Source organism: Coloeus monedula, assembly GCF_965178545.1.
Source record: "Coloeus monedula genome assembly, chromosome: 2".
Classification (NCBI taxonomy): Eukaryota; Metazoa; Chordata; class Aves; order Passeriformes; family Corvidae; genus Coloeus; species Coloeus monedula.
In genome coordinates, this window is record NC_138782.1 from 42621590 (window position 1) to 42643661 (window position 22072).

A 22072-nucleotide genomic window follows, 5' to 3' on the forward strand; every position below is an offset into this window, starting at 1 on the left:
CATTTTACTGTACAATATACATGAATGATAACAGTAAGGGGCCATTTTGCTTTGGTTTAAGTACATCTCCTAGAACAACTCACATCCATGCACATGCACATTTTTTTATTGGGCTTTGCTTTTAACATGCAGAAGCAAATGCTACTAAACTGTTGAATCAGTTAAGGACTTATGCTTTCCTCTTCCCTGAAAGAAATGTAATGCCCATGCTGGGAAGATGTTCCACAGTTACAGTGATAAAGATTGCAAATCCGGAGATAAAATATTACTACTTTGTTATCAAGACCTAGGGATCCCCTTCACCACCCACAACAAGAGAAATTCACTGTAGAAGTGCACTACTTCAAAAAGCTCCTGTACAAAGATCTAGTGTGCAATCATTCCACACACATGCTAGAACAACTATTCCCTTGATGGAGCTTTAATTAAATTGATAGAAATCTACCATAACTTCCTCCTATTACTAAGGGTACATAACTACACTTGCCAAACTAATATAAAATTTAATATTTTTATAGGTTTATCTATGTATTCTATAGTAATGCATAAAGCTTATTTCATTTGCACTATTAAGCAAAAATATTAGTTGAAACATTACAACTATGGTTGTAAATGTAGTACATAAGCACAACACATACTTGTATGGTCATTTAGGGATGAACCATAGGAATGGAAATACTGTGGCCAGTGTGATGGTTAAATTATGGCAAGTGAAGGAGTTCTCATTTCAGAGAACTCTTTGAGATGAGGTAGTAGGCACATACACAGCTTGCTTTGGGGAGCATTAGGAAGCAAATGAACAGCTGAATTCATTATACTAAAACACGGCTCTGACTGTTTTGCTCATGGAGAAACCTCACCCAGAATAGCGGCATTTTTGTTGGGTCATGAAAAGTAAAGTTCTTCTTTCCACCCAATTAGAACAGTGAGGGAACAGCACCAAAAGATACACACTACTCTTTTGCCAAATATAGCACTGATTTCGCCTTGCTTTCATATGTCTTGGTTTCTTTAAAATAGCATAATGGGAAAAAATGTACTACTTAATTAAAAGAAAAAATTACAGATGCACCACATGCACTCACAAGAAAACAAGCCAATGTCACGGTGCCTTGATGCTGGAAGTTGTTTTCTAGTTCAGAACAATGATACTGAAATTAAAAGCAGTGTAATGGCTGGATTATTAGGAGCAGAATCTTCAAAAAATCCTCAGCTTTTATTTGCAAAAAACAGATTGCCTCTGAAGATAGAAAAAAACAGTGATGCAGTTTGTATGCTCTTTAATGTCACTCCATTTTAAACAACATGAGTCTTGCCATAAGAAATAACTAGTTCTTAAAGTATTGTCCTCCCACATTTCCTATAATTGAACTCTATCAAGTTGTAAATAACACTGGGTAAACTTGTATTTTTAGGGCCCACAGTTACTACCCTGTTATTTCAAAACAAAGCAAAGACATGTCTTCAAAAAAATTAAATACAGCTTTTGTTATGTTTACATATCAAATTTCTTTCTATTTAAATATTACCTCCAGGTACTATAAACACTAATTAATTAAACCCACAGACATTCAAGAATATCAATTTTATGATCATTTAAAAGAAAAAGAGAAGTTAAATGATTCTTGCATTTTTTTTTCCCTCTAAGTGTGGAGGAGTCCAAATTGCTACCTCATTATATGTTATAAACTCACAGAGCTTTAAAATCTTATACTATTCCTGACACTTAAAGATTAACTCAGATCAGTAGTTTAGTCTTAATGCTATAGCTATAAACTCATACCAAATAAATATTTCATCATTGATGTCTCTTACTGAAAACCTTGTCTATTATTTACAACTCCTAAGAAAAGATCTAACAGTATTTATACTCATGTGCACAATGACTTTACAGTACATATCCTGCATAAACATTTTCAAATGTAATATATGTCAGGTCCTTTTAATCATCTGAAGTACCATCTGTCTTCCACATTCCCAAACAAATAGTTTGTACAGCTAAAATTCTGGCTGCTCATAACCACCTATCTCCATTCATTTAAAGATATGCTGCTACTGATGAGAGAGAGGAAAAGTTTCTGTTGGTCATTTTCTTCTACTTTCCACATTACTACACACACAGTAATCTGTCCCAAGGGTTCAACATTGATCAAGTCATCACTGTGGACAAAAAAACTCAATAATACAGTTACATGAAAATAAGTATATCACATGAGAGGAATATAGGATTTCAAATGGTTTGTGATGGGCCTTACGTTTATGAGCCTAGCATTTTAAGACCCTCATCTAATTAATCTTATTTTCAGAAATGCGAAGCTTTCCCATTAACTTTCATTGAACACAGTGGGAGTTAACTGCAATGTTGCCATGTCCTTAATGTGCAGTCACCTTTTAAAATTCTACTTATCCAAAAAAAAGGAGCAATTGAAATATTCAGCCCCCAGTGACTGTTCAGATCAACCATAAACTCTGAGAAGAGCAACAAGTTTTCACACTTTCCACTTCACCCTAAAAAGCAGACATAAAGCTAACCAAAACAATGCAGTTTGAAATACTGTAATGATTCTATGGATATTTCCAAAACCATATTGTATTAAATAGACACAGTACAAATCTTAATTATTTCTAAATTTGGGAATTCATTTATAAATTCTACTGAATTGTATACCTGCAGAAGGTATAGATTCTCAGTGAAAGATCCTCTTTGATGAGATAAAGGAATATTAATCAAATAACTTACACTAGAGGAAAATGTCACTGTTTCTGGAAAAAAGGAGATGTTCTCACAGATGTCATATCCCCTAGAAAGTATCCCAGTGCTTTTCACAAACACAGGTAGCACAGCAATAACAGGAATTTAATTTGGAACTTGAAAACACTCAAAAGGACAAGTCAAACTTGCAGAGAGTATACCCTCACAAAAAGCTGGCAGATGCTTTAATAAGATTTTTAAATGAGGTATAGTCCTGTAGAAACCACAGCAGCATTTATTTCTATGACAGTTACCCAATATGCTTCAGTTCTTTTGTAAATCCTACCACTTAGTGGAAAGAAAGAATTTACATATTTGGATAATTCAAACCAAGTTAAAACAAACTGCTGTAATAACATTATGGCTTTCAAGTGACACAGGGAAGATGGTCAGTTTAAATGAATTTAAATCAAGGGTGTCCAAAATTTTCTGTCTGATGTGCAGACAGTGCAAAACAACAGCTAGAAGCTCTAGGCAACAACTGTCCCATCACCGCTTCCTTCTAATCCACATGCTGCATTCCTTCAGTCCATGAAGTTCAAGCTTGTCTGCTTGTAACTGTAACTTCACACCATCTTTTGAACGGAAACCTCTTATTACTCCTTCTTTTTCTGTTAAGGTATTTTCTGCAGTGCTTAGGAAGAAAGAACTTGTTTTGCCAGCCACTGGAAAAAAAAAAAAAATCAGCCAGGATAGAACTGCACATTCAACACAGCTTCATGAGCAGAAAGTCTTCCTTATCAAACCTTTTTATGATAAGGTAGACCACCTAGGTGATCGGGGAAGCCAGCTGATGTAATCTTTTTGATCTCAGTAAAGCTTTTGATACTGTCTCTCACAGGATCCTTCTGGACAAAATGTCCAGCACACAGCTGGATAAACACGTCATGGGATGGGTGAGCAACTGGCTCACAGGTCAGGCACAAAGGGTTACAGCGAATGGGGTGACATCAGACTGGGGACCTCTCATTGAGTTCCAGAGGGCTCCATCCTTGGCCCTGCGCTCTTCAACATCTTCATAAATGACTTGGACACAGGACTGGAAGGGATACAGAGCAAGTTCACAGAGGAAAGTTCCAAAACTGGGAGGAGCTGTTGAGTTCCTTGAGGGCAGGGAGAACCTGCAGAGACCTCAACAAATCAGAGGGCTGGGCAATCACCAACCATATGAAGTTCAACAAGGGAAAGTGCTGGATTCTGTACCTGGGATGGGACAGGCCTGGATGTAGGGACAGGCTGGGGAATGGGATGCTGGGGAGCAGTGCCACAGAAAGGGTCATGTGTATCCTGGTCGACGCAAGTTGAACATGAGCCAGCAGTGCCCTGGCAGCCAGAAGGGCCAACCCTGTCCTGGTACCTCAGGCACAGCATTGCCACTGGGCAAGGGAGGGGATTGTCCTGCTCTGCTCTGCACTGGGGTGGCCTCACCTCGAGTCCTGGGGGCAGCTTTGGGCACCTCAATGTAAAAAAGACAGAAAGCTCTAAGGGAACATCCAGAGCAGGACAACGAGGATGATGAAGGGCCTTGAGGAGAAGCCGTGTGAGGAGCCGGTGAGGTCACTTGGTTTGTTCAGCCTGGAGGAGACTGAGGTGAGATCTCATTGCAGTTACAACTTCCTCATGAGGGTGAGAGGAGGGGCAGGCACTGATCTCTTTTCTGTGGTGAGCAGAAACAGGACCCAAGGGAATGGCCTGAAGTTGTATCAGGGGACGTTTAGGTTGGATATTAGGGAAAGGTTCTTCACCCAGAGGGTGGCTGGGCACTGGAACAGGCTCCCCAGGGCAGTGGTCACAGCACCAGCCTGACAGAGTTCAAGAAATGTTTGGACAATGGTCTTGGCCATGTGGTGTGACTCCTGGGAATGCTCCCGTGAAGGGCCAGGAATTGGACTTGATAATCCCTGTAAATCCCTTTCAACTCATCGTATTCTGTGACTCTCTGATTCATCTGCTACAACTTAGCCTAAGCTCTCCATGGAACACTGACCATCTGAAAACATCAACCCCTTTGCTAAATTCCTGAATATTATTTTGAACAGTTGCATTACAAGCAGTGGTGGCCTATCTACCATTTTCTCCAAGATTGTATCCAAAACAGAACTGTTCTCTCCAAAGGTTGCATTTTAGATTTACAGCCATCATTTTGTATTAGAATAGAAACAATAATGCACCACAAATGTGCACTACATTATCCCTTATGTCAGGCTTCCTCAGTACACCTTTACTCAGACCTAAATTATTTCCTGTCCAGACTTCTGTAATTTCCCATATGCTGTATTAAATGCACAGATTTTTCACAAAGTTTGAACACTGTGGCTATATTTTGCTGCCACACTATTTAGGTAAGCTTTTATCACCTCTCTTCTCCCCCCACTCCCACCCCTCCTCTGCCACCTCCAGCACAGACTTCCTACAGCCACTGTCAGGGTAACAATTTGAAAATTACATGCTGGTTTCCATAACCAAATTCTCTCATATTCTGAAACTCAAATATTCAGCTAATCTCTTTGCCCGATCACTTCACTTCTTCTGTCTTGGCTCCTTGCTGTCTTCATCTTGCATTTTTATACAGCTGGGGACAGAGATACTGACCTTTCAGCTGTCTTTAGTCTACATACACATCAGGAATATTTTGTCCCATCTGTAAACAACAGGTTTCTATCTGAGGTACCATTTAAGCAAACACTGCGCAAATTCTTGCCCTCTCCTTCTAATGGATTTTGGAAGACATTTTTATAAAGAGCAGAAAGTAAAAGCTAACAAAACTGCTTAATTACATTAATTTAGCAGCATAGTGCTCTCATACCAAATTGTTTTTTGGAAGAAATAAAAGAGCTGTGAAAGACAGCTTTAAACTATTGTTCTCTGTGAAAGAAAAAGCAGGAGGAGATTTCTAAAATCTCATAAATCTTGCATTTTCCTAATTGCTGCCAAGATTCAGGGGAAAGACTGAAGGGCTTAAATGCAAGTCACTCACTAATTGTCTGTTGTCTTTTTTTTTTTTTTTTTTTAATTAGTGTAAACAAAGTGTAGTTTTCACTACTACAAAGCTTCTGGATTTAAATCCATACATTTATACATTCAAAGATAGAGGTTATTAAAAAAAAAAAAGCACCAAAGTACACAGTAAACAGCACAGAAACACATAATATGAGAGAATCTTTAAATTTCTTTCTCTGATCTGAAACAAGATCAAGTAAGTACTTGTAAGTGTACCCCTTCTTAGATATCATTTGAAAGCTGTTCCTAAACGTCTATGGTAGCAACCATTCCAGCTTATATTGGTTAACTGTCAGTGTTTCTTATTATTTAGTCAGTGTCTCCCTGAGGTTTTCTCTTGTGATACCATGACCTCCTATAGAAAACAACTGTCTTGCTTCATGTACCAAGTTCTCTCAAACTGATGGCTATGTTCTACATTGCCCTCTTCAATCCATCTTCTCTATTCTAGATGGATCAAAATTTATTATGTTTTCTCAGTCTACTACAAGTCTGTTGCTTTCCTCTGGATTCTAACTCATTGGTACTACAGAGATTTGTCTTTCAAACGTTATTTTTGTCTTTCAACACGTTATTTTTGCTTTACCAGTGGTGAAGAGAGGGAAATTCCTTTTTCAGATTTCAACTGTAGTATTTCTGTTATTAAGACTTGTGCCATACTTTGACTAACCCATTTTGCTATCCGCTACTGTCCCCATATCTGATTCTACATTACTTATATCTGCCTATTTCTGATTTGACACTTACATATGTTGTATTCATTGTTATTTGTCATTCTTTACTTGCTTCATCGTAGATAACTACTACTTTTTATCAAGATTTTTGTTTCATCTTCCCTCTTTGCAAATTCTCTCCTGCCTGGTAGCATCCACTGATTTTTGTACACATACCGTCATGTTTAACACCATCTTCCATGAAAGATATGAGATAAATGTATGTAGCCCAAGTCTTGTAGTCTTGTATGTGCTGTTAAGCTCAAGAGAAAATTATTCTTTGAGTAACATTGTTCACTTTGCAAAGTAATCCCAGTATAATTTCAGTGACAACTCCCTGTTTTATCTGTGATAATGAACAGAACAGCATTAAAGTTGAGATAATGTTCTATAGCTCACTATAGCAGCTCCCAAACCAAGAAGCAGAAAAGCTTGAAACAGTACAAGAGAAGGAGAAGGAGATAAAAAAGAGCACAAGAAATGTTCAGCTTATCATTAGAAACCACTACCACATACAAGTCACAACAGTGATGGACATCTATTATTGGTACCCCTTCTGAATCACCAAGAGATGAGAACTTGGGAGAGGCTCTCAGAGGCACAGAGGAAGCACAGAAGGGCATGGAGGGAAAATGCACATCCCGTTCCCAAGCAGTGTTGCCACACCGCAAACTTATTGCCTCACCGAAAGCAGTTCTTCTCTGCCCAGGACAGCAATACGGCACACCCAGGCATGGGCGCGAGCATGCCTGCTGGGCCTGGGAGAAAGAATCAGCAGCAGGCAACCAAAATACTGCACTGACTGGGAGGGAGAGGGCAGCCCCCAGAGAACTAAAGTCTTGAACAAAGAAATCAAGAAGAATTTCATGAAATACCACTGCTTAGGCTATAACTGACTTCCAAAAATGCTCCTCCTTTACAGCTGTATAAAGTGTTTGGTCGTAGCTTACCATCTTACAGTCATTTGATCAGCTTTAAGTGCACATTTCAACTTCACTTACAACTTCCCTCTGGCTCAAATATCTAGGCTTTTTGTAAGGAACATCTTGAGGGTTGATTCACATAAGCTATAACTCATTTTACATCTCACCATTTCTGGTTATTTTATTAAGTGGTACATTTTTTCAGTTACTCTGCATTACATAACCTTCATCCTCCTCCTCTCATGTCATGTTGCATGTCCTGTATACAGATTTTAAAACATCTAGAACGTCACAAATATATTGCTAGATTACTCTTCACACAAAAACCTGTCTTTTAAAATAAAAAGCCGAGTTATTCTAAAGGGGTTTGATCAGTAAAATTCAGCATCTGTTTTAAAGTTAATTTTACTCAGAAGAAAATTATTTCATGAATTTTAACTAATATAAGCAATACAAAAACCATAGTAGCAAAAGCAAAAGAAGAGTACGCAGCCTGGTGCTTTTCTTAAAGATGGTGAGATCATGCTGCTGACTATAATGAAATCAGTTTCAGCGTCCAAATTGCTAAAGGACAAAAATTATACAATTACTCACATTAAAACACAATTATCTTCTCATACTATTATTAAAATGATTCTAACTGATAAAATGAGAATTTAAGCTATTTTGTATTTTATAAACATTAACATTGCATGAGTATAAAGTGTTTAGTGTCACAATATACAGGAAATTAATACTATGTATGATAGCTTCCACTGAGGACTTGTGAAATGTTTTTGACTTCAAAACAATAATTGCAATTCTTTCTAAAATTATCTGGGGATAATTATTCTTGAACACATAGGGTGAAACAGCATCCTGCTGAAGTCAGCTGATGAAATTTGGCCTCTATTAATTATAGTATCTATCTGTAGTTTCTCTTGCAAAGAATAAGCAGAAGATTTTTCAGACAAAGGCTTTTTATTAATGTAACAATTTTGAAACTACAAAGGTATGTGGACAATATCTGGATCTCTCTTTTATTGTATTTTTGGTTTTAATGGTTTAACAAGCCTCATGTTTCATAATATATTCTCTTTAAAAGTATTCTAGAGTCTCTAGAAACCAGCAGTAGAGAACTATGAGAACACCTCTCCTTTCTTTTCCATGAAGAAGATTCACAAACCACTTTTTGTAGACTTTCTTTTGAGAATTAAGTACACAATAACCAGAGAAGGGGAAGAGAGCCAAGGGAAACCCTTCCATACAATCAGAAAACAAAACCCACTATCATATAGTAGAAAAGCACTGTGCAATAATGAAATTCGCTGCATCATTTGTTTCTAGTAGTAATTCCCTGAAATGTCAGAGTTGCACTTCATTTAAACCACAGTCTGCTCATTCTGACTTCATATGCAGTCAAAAGTACATAATGGATCACTTGATCTCCCATTTCACTTCATGATGATTTAGGCCTCTCTTAAAACAACTACATACCTGAGAAGCAACATAGTCTTTTACAATCATAGAATGGTTTGGGTTGGAAGACACCTTAAAGATCATCGAGTTTCAACTCCCCTGCCATGGGCAGGGACACCTTCCATTAGACCAGGTTTCTCAAAGCCCCAATAACACTTGATGCTGTGCATCCAATCCAACTCAGAGCCTCTCAGGCACAAATCTTGCAAGCTCTTCCTGACTGGAAATCCAGCTGAATTTTGCAAGCAATGCTTATATAGTCAGCAGAGTGCCAGTCCCCAGAGAAATTATACTTTCAGATACCCAAAACAGTACTTTGAGCAGCACTGAGCATTAGCATAATCCTATGCAACTGTGAAAAGCTGTTTTGCAGTAGACCTTCATGTTTGGCATTTTAAACATTACACACACACACACAGACTTTTGGTCCTATGATAAATGGATGAAATTCTGCAAATGGATGACAAGTAAGATATATGGCTTTATACACAAAGTAGCCCAAAGTGAGTCTAAATATTTTAATAACACATCCAAGAAGGCACATGTAACACATACACTGATGTTCACTTTATCATCACTAAAAATGACGCATTAAAGTTAGCATCAGCCTTGTGCTTCATAACACACAGACATATCTCCTTTGGTTCAGGTAGCATTAAAAGTAGACCTCCAAAAGAGTTATGAGGTATTTCCTGAAACCATGTAGTTTCCCAAAAAAGCTTTGGATAAGGATTTGAATTATTAGCCCTGAATAACCGTGTTAGTGCCATCCTGCCACTGCTTCATTACAGCAGCAACACTTCAAAGGCTAGCAGCCTCAGGGGGTTTCAACAGCAGTAGCCACTGCAGTGGCTACTCAGGTCGTTGAGTCCTGTGATTAATTGGGTTATCTTGGCATGTCTGTTTTGGATTTGGCTTTACAGCAGCATGAAATAAAACCATGACTGTATAGTCCTATAAATACTTCCGCAAGAACACTGAAGTTAGAAAAATTGGACACACATATAGAAATTCCAAATAGCACAACACAAATTTTGAATCATTTATATAGATGAACATGCTATTTGCAAACAAGAGGCTTGAATAAGTATACAAAAAAAAGCACATGACTATGAAAAACATTCAATTTCCTATCTTAAAAATACTACAACACTTAAAGCTTTGAATTCATGTAAGCTCATGACCTCATGTTATTTCTAAAGATTTTAATATCCTGCATTATTCAGCACAAAGTTATTTTGTTAAGAAAAATTAACAAAAGAAAATGTAATACTTCTAAAGCAGGAGCACATCTTTCAAAATCTGAATCACTAAACTTACAGTTTAATACAGAGAATCAAACAATAGGAACTATAAAGATGAACAAAAACAATAAAGTTCAAGGACTTCAAAGAGTACTGTTCTATGTTTATTATGGAATCATTTTGACATCCAACCCTTTTTTTTTTAATCATTAGTGCAGTCTTAAATTTGCAATTTTTTCTTGTTGTTCTGCTTCATGATCAGATACTAGATTCTTGAAAAGTAAGATTCATATAGCTTTAAACAGCACTGCAGTGTGGGCTTGGCTATCACGCTTTATAAACACTGCACGTTGGATTGTGTGTCTGATGCTGCAAGTACAGTCAAATATACATCACGCATGATGAATTAAACACACTTTTTTGAGCGGACATCTATTCTTGCCAAACAAGTCAGGAATAATACTAAATAGTTTAAACAGACAGAACTCTGGCCTGAATTCAAGAAAAGCAGCAAGATGTTAAAAAAATATCTCAGCAGAGCTGCCTTTTCCAGACAAAGAGCTTTTTTTTCCCCTCTTGGCACAGAGGTTTGGGATTGGAGCCAAGGTGCTACTTATCAGCTCTTTGACATCAGGGGAGGACTGCGTGCGTCAGTGGACCCAGTAGGGACCCCTGGCTTATGGCATGCACCATGTGGTTCTTATCTTATCAGTTTGCAGGGTCTGGCACTTCAACCTCTCCAGCGTGAAAATAAAAGAGAAAAAAAGGGGAAGGAAGGAAGGAAGGTGTGTATAACTAGGAGGGAGGAGGTCAAATGGGACTGGTGAGGCAGGTCAGACTGCAGAACAGAGCCCTGATTATACTTTGGCCTACTGCGCTGTGTATGGTTGCAGTAAATCCTAACAGAAATTTCTCCTGCTTTCCCCACACACTCGTAGAAGAAAGGAACTTCTTCTCATCCAGGTTCAGAGAAGGCAGAACAATGTGTGCATTCGAGGGATTAATGCTCCCTTTCACATACAGCTGATAGAAGGGCTGCCAGAGAAATGAGGATAGGACATACTCATTAAAAAGCTTATCAAGGTAAGTGTCCTCCAGGAAACCCAAGAACGGGTGCAGTTTCTTATTGCAAACAAGATTTAAACAGCCCAGATTATTTCTCCAAATGCACAGCTTCAGCAATATTTACTATAGCAAATTATTCTCAGGACCAAAGGAGCCTTACAGTACAGCACAACTCCAAGCTTAAAACTTGATTGCACAAATGAACCTTTGTATTTAGTATTTAGAAAAACATTCACAAAGGAAGATAATCCTCAAGTAAGGCATCTGCTTTCCAAGGTTCATTTCAACTGAAAAATATTATTTGTCTTATCCTACGCTTCCTACACAATGTGTATGAATCAGACAGCAAAAGAAAAAGTCACCTCCTTCAGATTAATTTCCTTAACCTATTCTACCTCTGAAGATACATCACAATGATATAAATTACAGGAGAACATGAAAAGCTGTTAAAGTATCTGTGGAAATTAGTAGGTTTGCAACCTTGACAAATCTTTATTTCCAGGTATTTCCATACAAAAACTTTTCATCTTTTACTCCAGTGATCAGACTAACATCAGTAGAGAACAAAAGAAAATGGCTCAGTGCTTGCACAGAGACCTTCCTTGCTAAGGATTCAGCAGACCTCTGGGAAGACCTACTGGCTGAGGACCAGGACTGGGCAGCCTGTCATGAGTTCTGTTCACTCTAATAAAGGTTCTAGTTTTGTTACTTCAAAACTGTTTTCATAAACTGCATCAGCAAAAATTGCAATGTTTTGCTGCATATAGCCATACTGTGCTTCAAGTTTCATTTCTCATGTTGTGTCAACCTAGTGAACCACAACAGTACTGTACAGTCAGTGGGACAATCATTCATCTGAAGAGGCAATTCCAGTACGAGTACACTTTCATCTCTAAATATGGCCTATTTTTAGGTAAATACCAATAACATATTCATACATAAAACACAACAAATTTATGATCAAGGATCCTACCATTTAAAAAACTGTCTATTGAGTGAAACACATAACCACTGGTTTGCTATGAAAATCTACAAAACGACACAATATCTTATTTTTTTTGATTCATATTTTTCTTTTCTTATCTGTTACTTTATTTTGGTCAGACAGGTTGTTGCTTTATCAGGCTTAGAAGACAGAGAAAAACAGAATGAGAAGCCTGAAGAGAAACATCACCTTTAGACACTATTCTTCATCCTAACTTCTACGGATGGATTTCTGCACTTGGAAGAAGTGCAGAATCTGCACTGCACTCATCTCAAAGGCCTGTGCATAGAAACTGGGATATTGAATTGGTGACTTGAAAAGCATGCTGGTCCTGCTTGAGTTAAATGATAAATACAGAAGTTATTGGTAGTGATCAAGGATCACTCCATGTGGGATCATGTGTCCCCATGAGGCCCATGACTTACAGAAGTTATGTTTCTTAGAGTGTCTGATTTTTCACTCTTTCTACTTCAATTGGAAAACACAATTGATAAATGAATTGTAAGTGTAGCTACAGATCTATGACACACAAACACTGGATGTGATGCTTCATCAGCCAAGAAAAACAGACACACACATGAAAAAATAATGTACATCATCTCCAAAGATCCTATCAGTCCCATTACATCACTGCTTCAGTACAAAAAAGCGTCTACTTTGTATCTCCATTTTGAATCTCTCCCTCTACTTCCTCCTTTGGTTTTTTTTGGAACAAGACAAGTGTCAAAACCTCAGTGCAAATATACAATACCAAGTAATTTTGTACAAGTCTATTTAAGTGCTTACACCTCAATTACATGACAATGCTTTGTCAGCCGTTTCTTTAACACAATTAAGTAAATTTTTTGCATCATTAAAGTGGGTCACAGGCCCTACACAGTGAGTATATATACGGTGCTCTATTCTAGTGTGTCTTCAAATAGCAAAGCTGATTTGTTTGTATTGTAACAAAAGTACAAAGCTACATCCAATTAAGTCAACAACCAATGTCATGTTCACCTAAGACTCTCCCTCACCCCCCAAGTCCTGCGGAACCAACACAGGCCTTGAAGAACGAACCATATAGTGCTCCTTGCACAATCTTGTTCAATTTTTTATACATGCTATTTCTACTAAAATATTTTGTACAACGAAGCCAATAGGAGCTCTTCATACGCCTAAAGATAATCACATTTGTGGTCAGCAAAAGGAAGGACATTTGTTAGTACCCTGCACACATTGAACATCCTGTTTAGAAGTGCCGCCTTGATCTTGACCATATCCACTAAAAATACTCAAAATAAAAAAAATACCACCTTGCCAATGATCATTCTTTTGTAAGCATTTCTATTGATTCCTTTACTTTCCCTGATCATTTTCTCCAGTTTCTAATCTGCTATGCAAACAACTGATGAAATTTTAAATTAAGACTTCCAAACCCCATGTGAGATGGATAAAGCGATCCCCAAACTCTCTTGTCTTAATAGAGAAACCACACCAGACATTAAGGCAATGCTGCTTCTTTTGAGATTCTGATGTGATTCAGTTCAACAGCTTTATGTATGAAACATTTAGAAACCAACATTGCACATAGTATGTAATTCAGAAGTGAAAGAATTAAGAGAGCTAAAATGGCCAAACCAAAGGATTAACATATCACAGCTAATGAAGTGCCACAAGAGAGTTAACAACCCCATATTGTATGAATAGTTATCTTATCCAGAGATAAGACATGTCCACAGCTAGAAAAATGATTCAGCACAGACTGAAGAAAATTGTTTCCTTAACCATCTGAAATTTCTCTAAGTACTCCTTAGCATGAGGATCCTTCACAAAAGATCATAGCACAAAAGGTGTGCACTTGGGCAAACACAATCTCAAAAATTCATAGAATATGTTCAAAATGTATAAAGGTATTGAAGTATAAACATAGGCTCTCTTTAAAACTGATGTAGATTTGGGGTTTTCTAGGTCTTCATTTTTACCTGGAGAGGTTTTGGTTAGCTTTGGCAAATCAAACAGCTGCAGAGGTGGACAAAAGAGAATGACAAAATTATTCAATACAGAAGAAAATTTGAGTCTATTATGAGCAAGGTGTACTTCAAAAAAATTTAAGTTGTTTTTAAATATCAATTTTGTAAAAGCATCTAGGATATAGAATTACTGAGTATTTTACTCTTCTTGCATTCCATTGTGGGCAATACTACAGAAGTAGCAGAAAAGAGTCTACGGTGTTAACAATTTTGACAGCATGAAGGTCCATGGGGAAAAAAACCAAACAAACCTAAAATTTTTTAAATGAAGCAACATGAAAAAAGGAAATCTTTTATGCAGACTCAGTAATATCATATGTTTTGATCTTCATTGAACTAGTAAGACTGTCCCACAGGACATTAGTAGGGAAATTAGGCATGTTGTAAGGTACATTTGGATTATGTGGTCATCTATCCATCACTGTTTAGACACAATGTTAATTCTCCACTGAATTCTGTAAAACTATCTGGACTGGTTACTTTCAAGAAAACATCATAGACACATGCACAATTTTGACTGTTGTTTTTAGTTCTAACTGAAACGAAATTACAGATTGTTTTAACACCCATTCCTATTTTCTAAAGAGAAATATGGTTTATAAAGTTAAAAGTCCAAACTAAACATCTTGCTTCAAGACAAATGACTCAAAGAGCACTCATACCAAAACCATTAGCTGTTCAGCCTTCTGATAACCCTTTTTTTCCACCTTAACAAAATATCTTCTAGAAGAAACAGTGCTGCCGTTACTTCACCACTGTCAAGTAATAGAAGCAGTTCCAGACCTACATCTGACTTTATAATGCATGTCAAAAATAATTTTTTCTGGAAATTTAAACCTTGTGCACCCTAAAATGTTGGAGAGTGCAAGGGAGAGAATCAAGTAGATTCTTGCTACTTAATCAAGTAGCACTCTTGCTAGCAACCAGAGCGCTCCACGAGAACATTCCCAGACTTCTTCCTTTGCTTGGGCAGTCTCACAACATCAGCTCAGCACAGCTGAAGAGACCTGGCCTTTTTTGTGGGCACTTCTTCATCCCACACACTGCCAGCCAACATTCCCCTTCAGGGAAAACTGCCAGGACAACCAAAGCTGATGCAGCACACTAAAGAAATGCTTACATCCTCTCAGAGAACTGTAGTCATTTGCAGTCAAATTCCACAAAGCTCTATTTCAACTTTGTTATTTTTTCATCTCATGTTTTTCCTAGATGTATAAAACACAATGGCGGAGAAAACAACTAACTCTCAAAGTAAAGTCTCTAGACATAAACATTCCCTATGCAAAGAGAGAATAACAAACTGTTTAGCATTAGTAAAGCAACTCTATTAACGCTCCTCTATTAATTGTATCAATTACTTTCATTATGCAGGAACATTTGTTCTACCTGATGCCTTGGAGTTCTTCATGATCTTTCCCAGTTTTACTTATAAGCTTTTGTCCTGAAGCTCCAGTACAACTACAAAACGTCACCCAGTACCTTATTCAATGCACACAAGTGATAATACCATCATAATTAAAATGACTGGGCTGTTCACTTCAGGGGCAAAGTGCAAAGTTAAAATTCACTCATTTTTTGAAAAACACCCAGAGATTATACTGTTTATAGCGCTCTCTGGATTGAGAGTTTAAGATACATCCAGAACACTAGAACACTCATTTCTGCAAGGAGGCTCGTTGCCTGGTCATCACTGGAGAAAGGGTCTCACTGATACACGTACATGAACGTTCCCAGACCTAGTACACCAGAAAAGGCTTTGGTTTGTTCATAAACATGTCAGCAGATTTTCCAGCAAACTCCAATTTTTGAGATTTTTCTTACAGAATAAAATTTTTCCTCCGAAAATGTTTTCTGTGCTGAAGCCTAGAAGTCAAAACCTGCAAACGTGTCCAATTTTCAGTACTACTGACTTCTGTAGGCATATTCATATACCTAAGAAATTTTAAGTTACTCCCACACACAAATGTCTACAGCAGCACTGAAATAGAGAAAGGGATCAAAATTGTTGTACAAAGATGTCTCTTCATCTACAAGTTTTAAAATAAGAAATCTTGCAAGCTTTTTAAAGTATTTTTAAATAGGAAATTTAAGAACTTCACCTAGTGAAACTAGCCACAGAAGTGCAATATTGTAGTTCTGTAGTAATACCAGGGATTTTTTGCTTTTAAAAGCAGACTCACTCTTAGAGGAAACACTTGGAATTCTCCCTGGTTTTGTTTCTTATTCAGGCGCTTCCTTTTGAATCAGGCAGGGGCAGATAATCCAAAAGGGGATCAAGGGATGGATGCAAGGATTTTTGTCTGAAAGGTATGGCTCCCCTTGCACTGCAGCACTGCCTCTCTGCTTCTCCAGACAGACAGTAAGTAGGGCCTTGCCTGCATGAGGCTTTGAAAGGTGTCAACCTTCCAGCTGCAATAAAATCAAATAACCCCTAGCCTTTCAGACCTGAAAGTTCTGGTGGTTCGCCTTTGGTTTGTGGGTTGTTTCTTTAAGCTGAATGACAGTTAGGTAGAAGTAATCAACACATTTGTCATGCATGTTTCAAGTAGTAACCCCAGGCTCAAGTGTCTGTGGCTTATCCAAAAGGATTTCAAGGCAAGCCACAAGTGTTTGTAGCTGGGAACAAACATTTGAAGAGTGTCCAGATGATCCTTTCAAATGTGTTGACAACCTTGAGAAAGTAGCATGTAACTACTCAGACTGCAGGTCTGGTGAGGACAAACGTGCATGGAGTTGTTATGGGAGAGAGATGCCAATAATTGCTTTGGCCTCTCTCTCTAAGGGACCACAGTCATGCAAGTGGCAAGACCCCAGGAGCCCCCAAAAGTTCATGTAAACTTTTGATGGATGCTTCAAGCTGGTCACAGCCTTGACTTCACGTGCCAACTCATTCATCCATTAAACCACAGCTCTTTACAGATAGATCTATCATTGCCTATTATAAGGGGCAAACAGAGCTTGGATACTTGGGAAATGTGGAAAAACTGACAACAGAAGAACCTGGTAAAAGGGGGCAAAGCAAACATAAGACTTAGTGGCCCTATGTGAGTTTAGCCATGGGGTGGCACAGCAGTGTTCCAGTGTCTGGAACACTGAGGAACTAAGAGACGTATCCAATATTTCTACTGTGTGCAGGCATTTTTACACCTATAACAGGGAGTCAAATGAAACACACCAAAGATAGCTGTTTATAAATGCAGCTCAAACAGGTATTATACAATGTATTTTCTGCCTAATTCCAAAAACTCATTTCTTTGAGATTTATCTTAGCTCATCATACTCATTATGAAATTAATTAAGAAGCCACAAGAAAACCATCTCTGAATTCTGCCTTCACAGTTCTATCAATACAATGGAGAACACAGCAAATACAAGCATTTTAAGAGGCAAATAGATTTAACTGATGTAGTACAAGATAAGGCCAGATCCTTAGAATGAGCAAACAGCTAACTTTTACCTTCAGCCAAGCTGTATACTCTGTCTTTCCCATGCCCAAAATGTCAGTGTGACACACGTTCTGCAAGCTCTGTACTTTATTCAAAATAGCTCAGTTTGAGCTTACATTGTATCAGTAATAACTTTCAATTCTAAGTCAAGGCTGACTCCAGCCTCCAGCAAGGAATGGAAAGCTGCTTGTTACACATATCTAAATTTATTAAGTATTAAGCATATGTGCTTAGCTACACTCAGACACTTTTAGACTCCTTTAATCAACCTTCTCCTTCACAAATGTTCCCACTTGCATACAAAAAATTATCACGTGCAGCATAGGTTAAGAAACAAAGATTATGCCTGAATAAAACTGTTTGGTTTTACACATTTTAATAATTAAGAGGAAATGTACATAAAGTTATACTTTACCTAGTCTGTATTTGACACCAATTATGCTTCAGATTGCATTCTTAAGGTCTTCTATTAATCAGTCCTATGACACATTACTGATAATGCTTGCACAAAGAGAGTAAGAATAATGTGTAAAAATTAAAAGGACCATTGGCAGAAAACAGTAAAAAAAAATTTCTATCTATTACTATTTTGTGTATGTGCATTTGGGGATGGATGTTTTGTCATTAATATTATTAAACAAATTTAGCTTTAACAAATACAGAGTTGGAGACTCCCTTGACAGCAGTGCTGTTCCAGTGTCTGAAATAAATTACAGTGTAGCAACATAACCACAGAAGCCACATTCTTGAGGCCACAATTTCTTTTGCTCATATTTTTGTATAATAAATAATTACAACCTCTAATTCACATGTCCTCCACTTAGTCATAGCATATTTTTACCTTCACCCCAATGTTCTGTCCCCAAATCCCAAAATGGTACACTTTAAATCCCAAACAAATTTTCTGCTCTGATCCACAGATTTAATTCATGATGTTTTAATCCACAGTCCCATACAAAAACACAGCTAGCCCACACTGCTTGGAAAAAATTGCCAATAGATCACTAGAAACTGAGAAGGAATGCTCTTTAAATAATTATTCAAAACATAAAACAAGAGCTCAAGTGAAGTTTCCACATTAAAGGAAAAAGAAAAACTATATTACAAGGGAAATTCATTAAAATCAGCATAGTAACTTCTGATGTCACATGCTGTCAATATTCACAGTCGGGTCTCTCTGCTGCAACTGGCAGCTTTAGTAGAACTTAAATCAGCGAAAGGAATGCAATTCTCTATCCTCTAGGTGGGAGTGATGTGAGCAGCTGTTAGAGGAAAGCAGTAATCCTTCAGGCTTTCCTCATGTAAGGAAAAAGCCTTTCAATTAACTTTTAAAATTAAAAGCTGCAACATTATTTAATTAAAATAATGTGGCTATTTGGCTCCACTCCCACTATAGTTTGTTAAAAATCCTCTCCTTGAAGTAGTCAGAGGCCTTGCACAAGGAGAGGGCAGAAGCACTTAAAACACAGACAGAAACAAGCCCCACAGTCGGCAGGAGGATCCAATATCTTCAAAGTCTTTTGGGAGAGATGAAATTATTTTCAACTCATTAACTTGAAATTGGATCCCTGACTGACAATTTGGATGATTACTTGTGTCAGAAAGAGCCTTTTTCTGTTAATTGCAATTTTCACTGTTCAAGACAAAGTTTATCAAAACATTTGCAACCTCCAAAGACCAAATTTACAGATAAATAGCTCAATTTGTTTCAGAAACGGTGAAATAAAGTAGATTTGCCTTTGGAAGTGGGGGAGAAGGGAGCAGACACCCAAAATCCAAGCCATCACAACAACTAGCAATACTGTCAAACTTAACAGTACGTCAAGTATTCAAACGAATGATTAACAAAATGAGTTTTCGTTTCCAGACAGAGCTTCACTAGTGAGAATCTCATCTGCATTTAGTCAAGTTGGTTTAAAAAATTCAGAATATTTACATGTACACAATTTTTTCTGTAACTCCTTAAATAACTAATCAAAAGGTAATATAATTTTAGACCGTGCTAGCATGATGTTATCCTTTTTTAATGCCTGATCATGAGATGTGATGTAGGAAAACACAAGGTTATTGAAACATGTAAGCAGCAGACCCTCTCTAGCTACTCATTTTATACCCCTAATGATTCCTCAAAGTGAATCCTGCACATACAGTAGTTTTCAAAGTTTGTATAGCGGTCAAACCCGAAACATTTCAACAGCATATACTTAGTAAGTTCAAGCTTCAACATTCAACATAGAGTTTTGCTTAAATTAAAAAAAATAAAATTAAAAAGGGCACTGTCATCCTTCCCTGTTTGTCCTCTCCCTCAGAAAACTGTATTAATGCAAAGTCCCAAAATAGCCATTCTCAGGCACTAGAAAAGCCTGGGAATTGCTTACCTAAAGACCACTAAGCTTTACAGGGCAATGAGCATTTAAACCAGAAACTCTGAGTGGAAACCATGATGAAGCCTTAATTATAATATTTTTGTTAATAAAAATAGATTTGTTCTGGAGAAAAAAATTCCATTTCCCCTTCTGACATCGTTTTCCCATGAGATCTTGAGGAAGTTCTAAAGGCCAAACCACTCAGCAGGAACCAGCAATTCCGCATGTTCCGTTCTGGTACCCACCAGAGACTTCTTCAGACCGACTGTCAGGAGGGCCAGTTTGTTCTCCATTTGGGTTCATTTTGCACTATGAAAGCAATTAAAAAAAAAAAAAAAATGGAATTCTGAGGAGAGACATCCTAGCACAGAGAAATGTCACATTTGTGGCTATGTTTCACGACGTTGATTTAAATGCCTCCATTTTCCACCTGTAAAATGGGCCTTTGTGTTAAAAGACAATAGTAATGAGCTTGACCAAAAGCATGTGTGTAAAAAACTAAGAGAGTTATGATCTTTACTGCCATTCACTTATTTTTTTTTTTTTTCTTGGAAGCAGATGTTGAATATTGTGACGAATCTATGGTGAATAATTCCACTAGTCAGTCAACCGAAGAAGGATACAAAAGCAAACCAGACAGTCTTGGTTTTTTCAGTCAGATTGATCAAATAAGTTGTTACTGTGTCAGGTTGCAAAAACCCCTGTCATATGTAGAAGGCTAAAGTCAGTTGAATTATTTCATTGCCAGGAGTTCACTGCCCTTTTTATTTTTTTTTAATCATTAGACTTTTAAACTTAGAATATTTTTAGAAGTAGGCAATGACCAACTGCTACTGTCTTACAGCACAGATTATTTGTGTCAAAAAAGCTGCATGCTTGATTCAGACTCCTCCAAGATACTAAATAAAAACTTTTAAAATAATTATTATTATCTTATTCAAGGTTATCTCCTCATATAATTACTAAAAACTAGCTAGGCTCAAATATTTAATAAATATAGATAGCAAAACAAAATACAAGGAATCAAAACTGCCCAAATTCCTCAAATGTTATGTTATTTAAAAGCACTTAACATAAAAATGTCACCAAAAACACAGAAAGTGTTTTCCCTCTTCACTATTTACATGACTTACAGAATTCATAAATTGGTATAAATTTTATTTTAAGCAGCTGTAGCTGTGATTGTCTGGCTATTAGCTTTGCCTTTATTTTTCCTTTTTCAGCACACAGATACCAAAGCTTGTCACTAATCTGGTAGTCTGTACCCTTGGTGACTGAAAAGAAGCAACATTTTTCAAATACGACACATCTGTTATAAACTCTTGAGACTAATGTTTAACTGTGAACAATAACCAACAGATTTTACATTTTACTTAAATTTCTTTGGCCTAACCAATACTCCAACAACAGAAACTATTCTATTCCAGGATTTCTATTTTCTTTACTATTAACCTTAGCAGTACACATCGCTACACACAACCCATAAAGCCCATAAAATAACAACATAGTCAGCAGGTTCATGAAAGCAGCTATGCCTATGTCAGTTTCAGCATGAAAACAACTTTCCCTGCTCTTTCCCTATCTTTTGCTCAAAAGTTGTAAGTAGTGAAAGTGTCACTGAGGCACAATTTACAACTGATCTTGCAATGAGCTGCCTATAAATGATCCAAGTATGGATTCAGAATTAATTTTGGCTCTCAGCCTGCCTATGGAGGGCTGTTCAATTTTGAGCAGTATGTAGTCTGTGGTCATCTGTAATTAATTTAATGATGTGATGCAATGCTGTGGGAGTGAATTGTGGCATCACACCTTCACTGAACTGTTTTCATGGAAATATCACTGAAGAGAGGCTGAAAACATGAAGGAAAATTAAAAAAACACACAGTCACACATAGGTGTTACTGAGCAATTATCAGCATAAACATATCCCACTTAAAGCATCATGGGATCTCTGAAGCCTCTTTCAAGGCAGTTCTGGAGCACACTGACAAACCAAGCTGGGAATCCAGCTTGGTAGAGAAATGGTAGACAAGTTCTAGCTACAGAGAAAAAGCTGAGGCTCTGACTAGTAGATTTGTCCTCCTCTTGAACTGGCTCTGAATGAAGTG

At 37.4% G+C, this 22072-nt stretch overlaps 1 protein-coding gene across 4 annotated transcripts in view; it reads right to left on the bottom strand.

Annotated features, from left to right (window-relative positions):
* PDE10A (phosphodiesterase 10A) overlaps positions 1-22072 on the bottom strand; it is a 178786-nt gene that overhangs the window by 120614 nt on the left and 36100 nt on the right. The window lies entirely within an intron of this gene.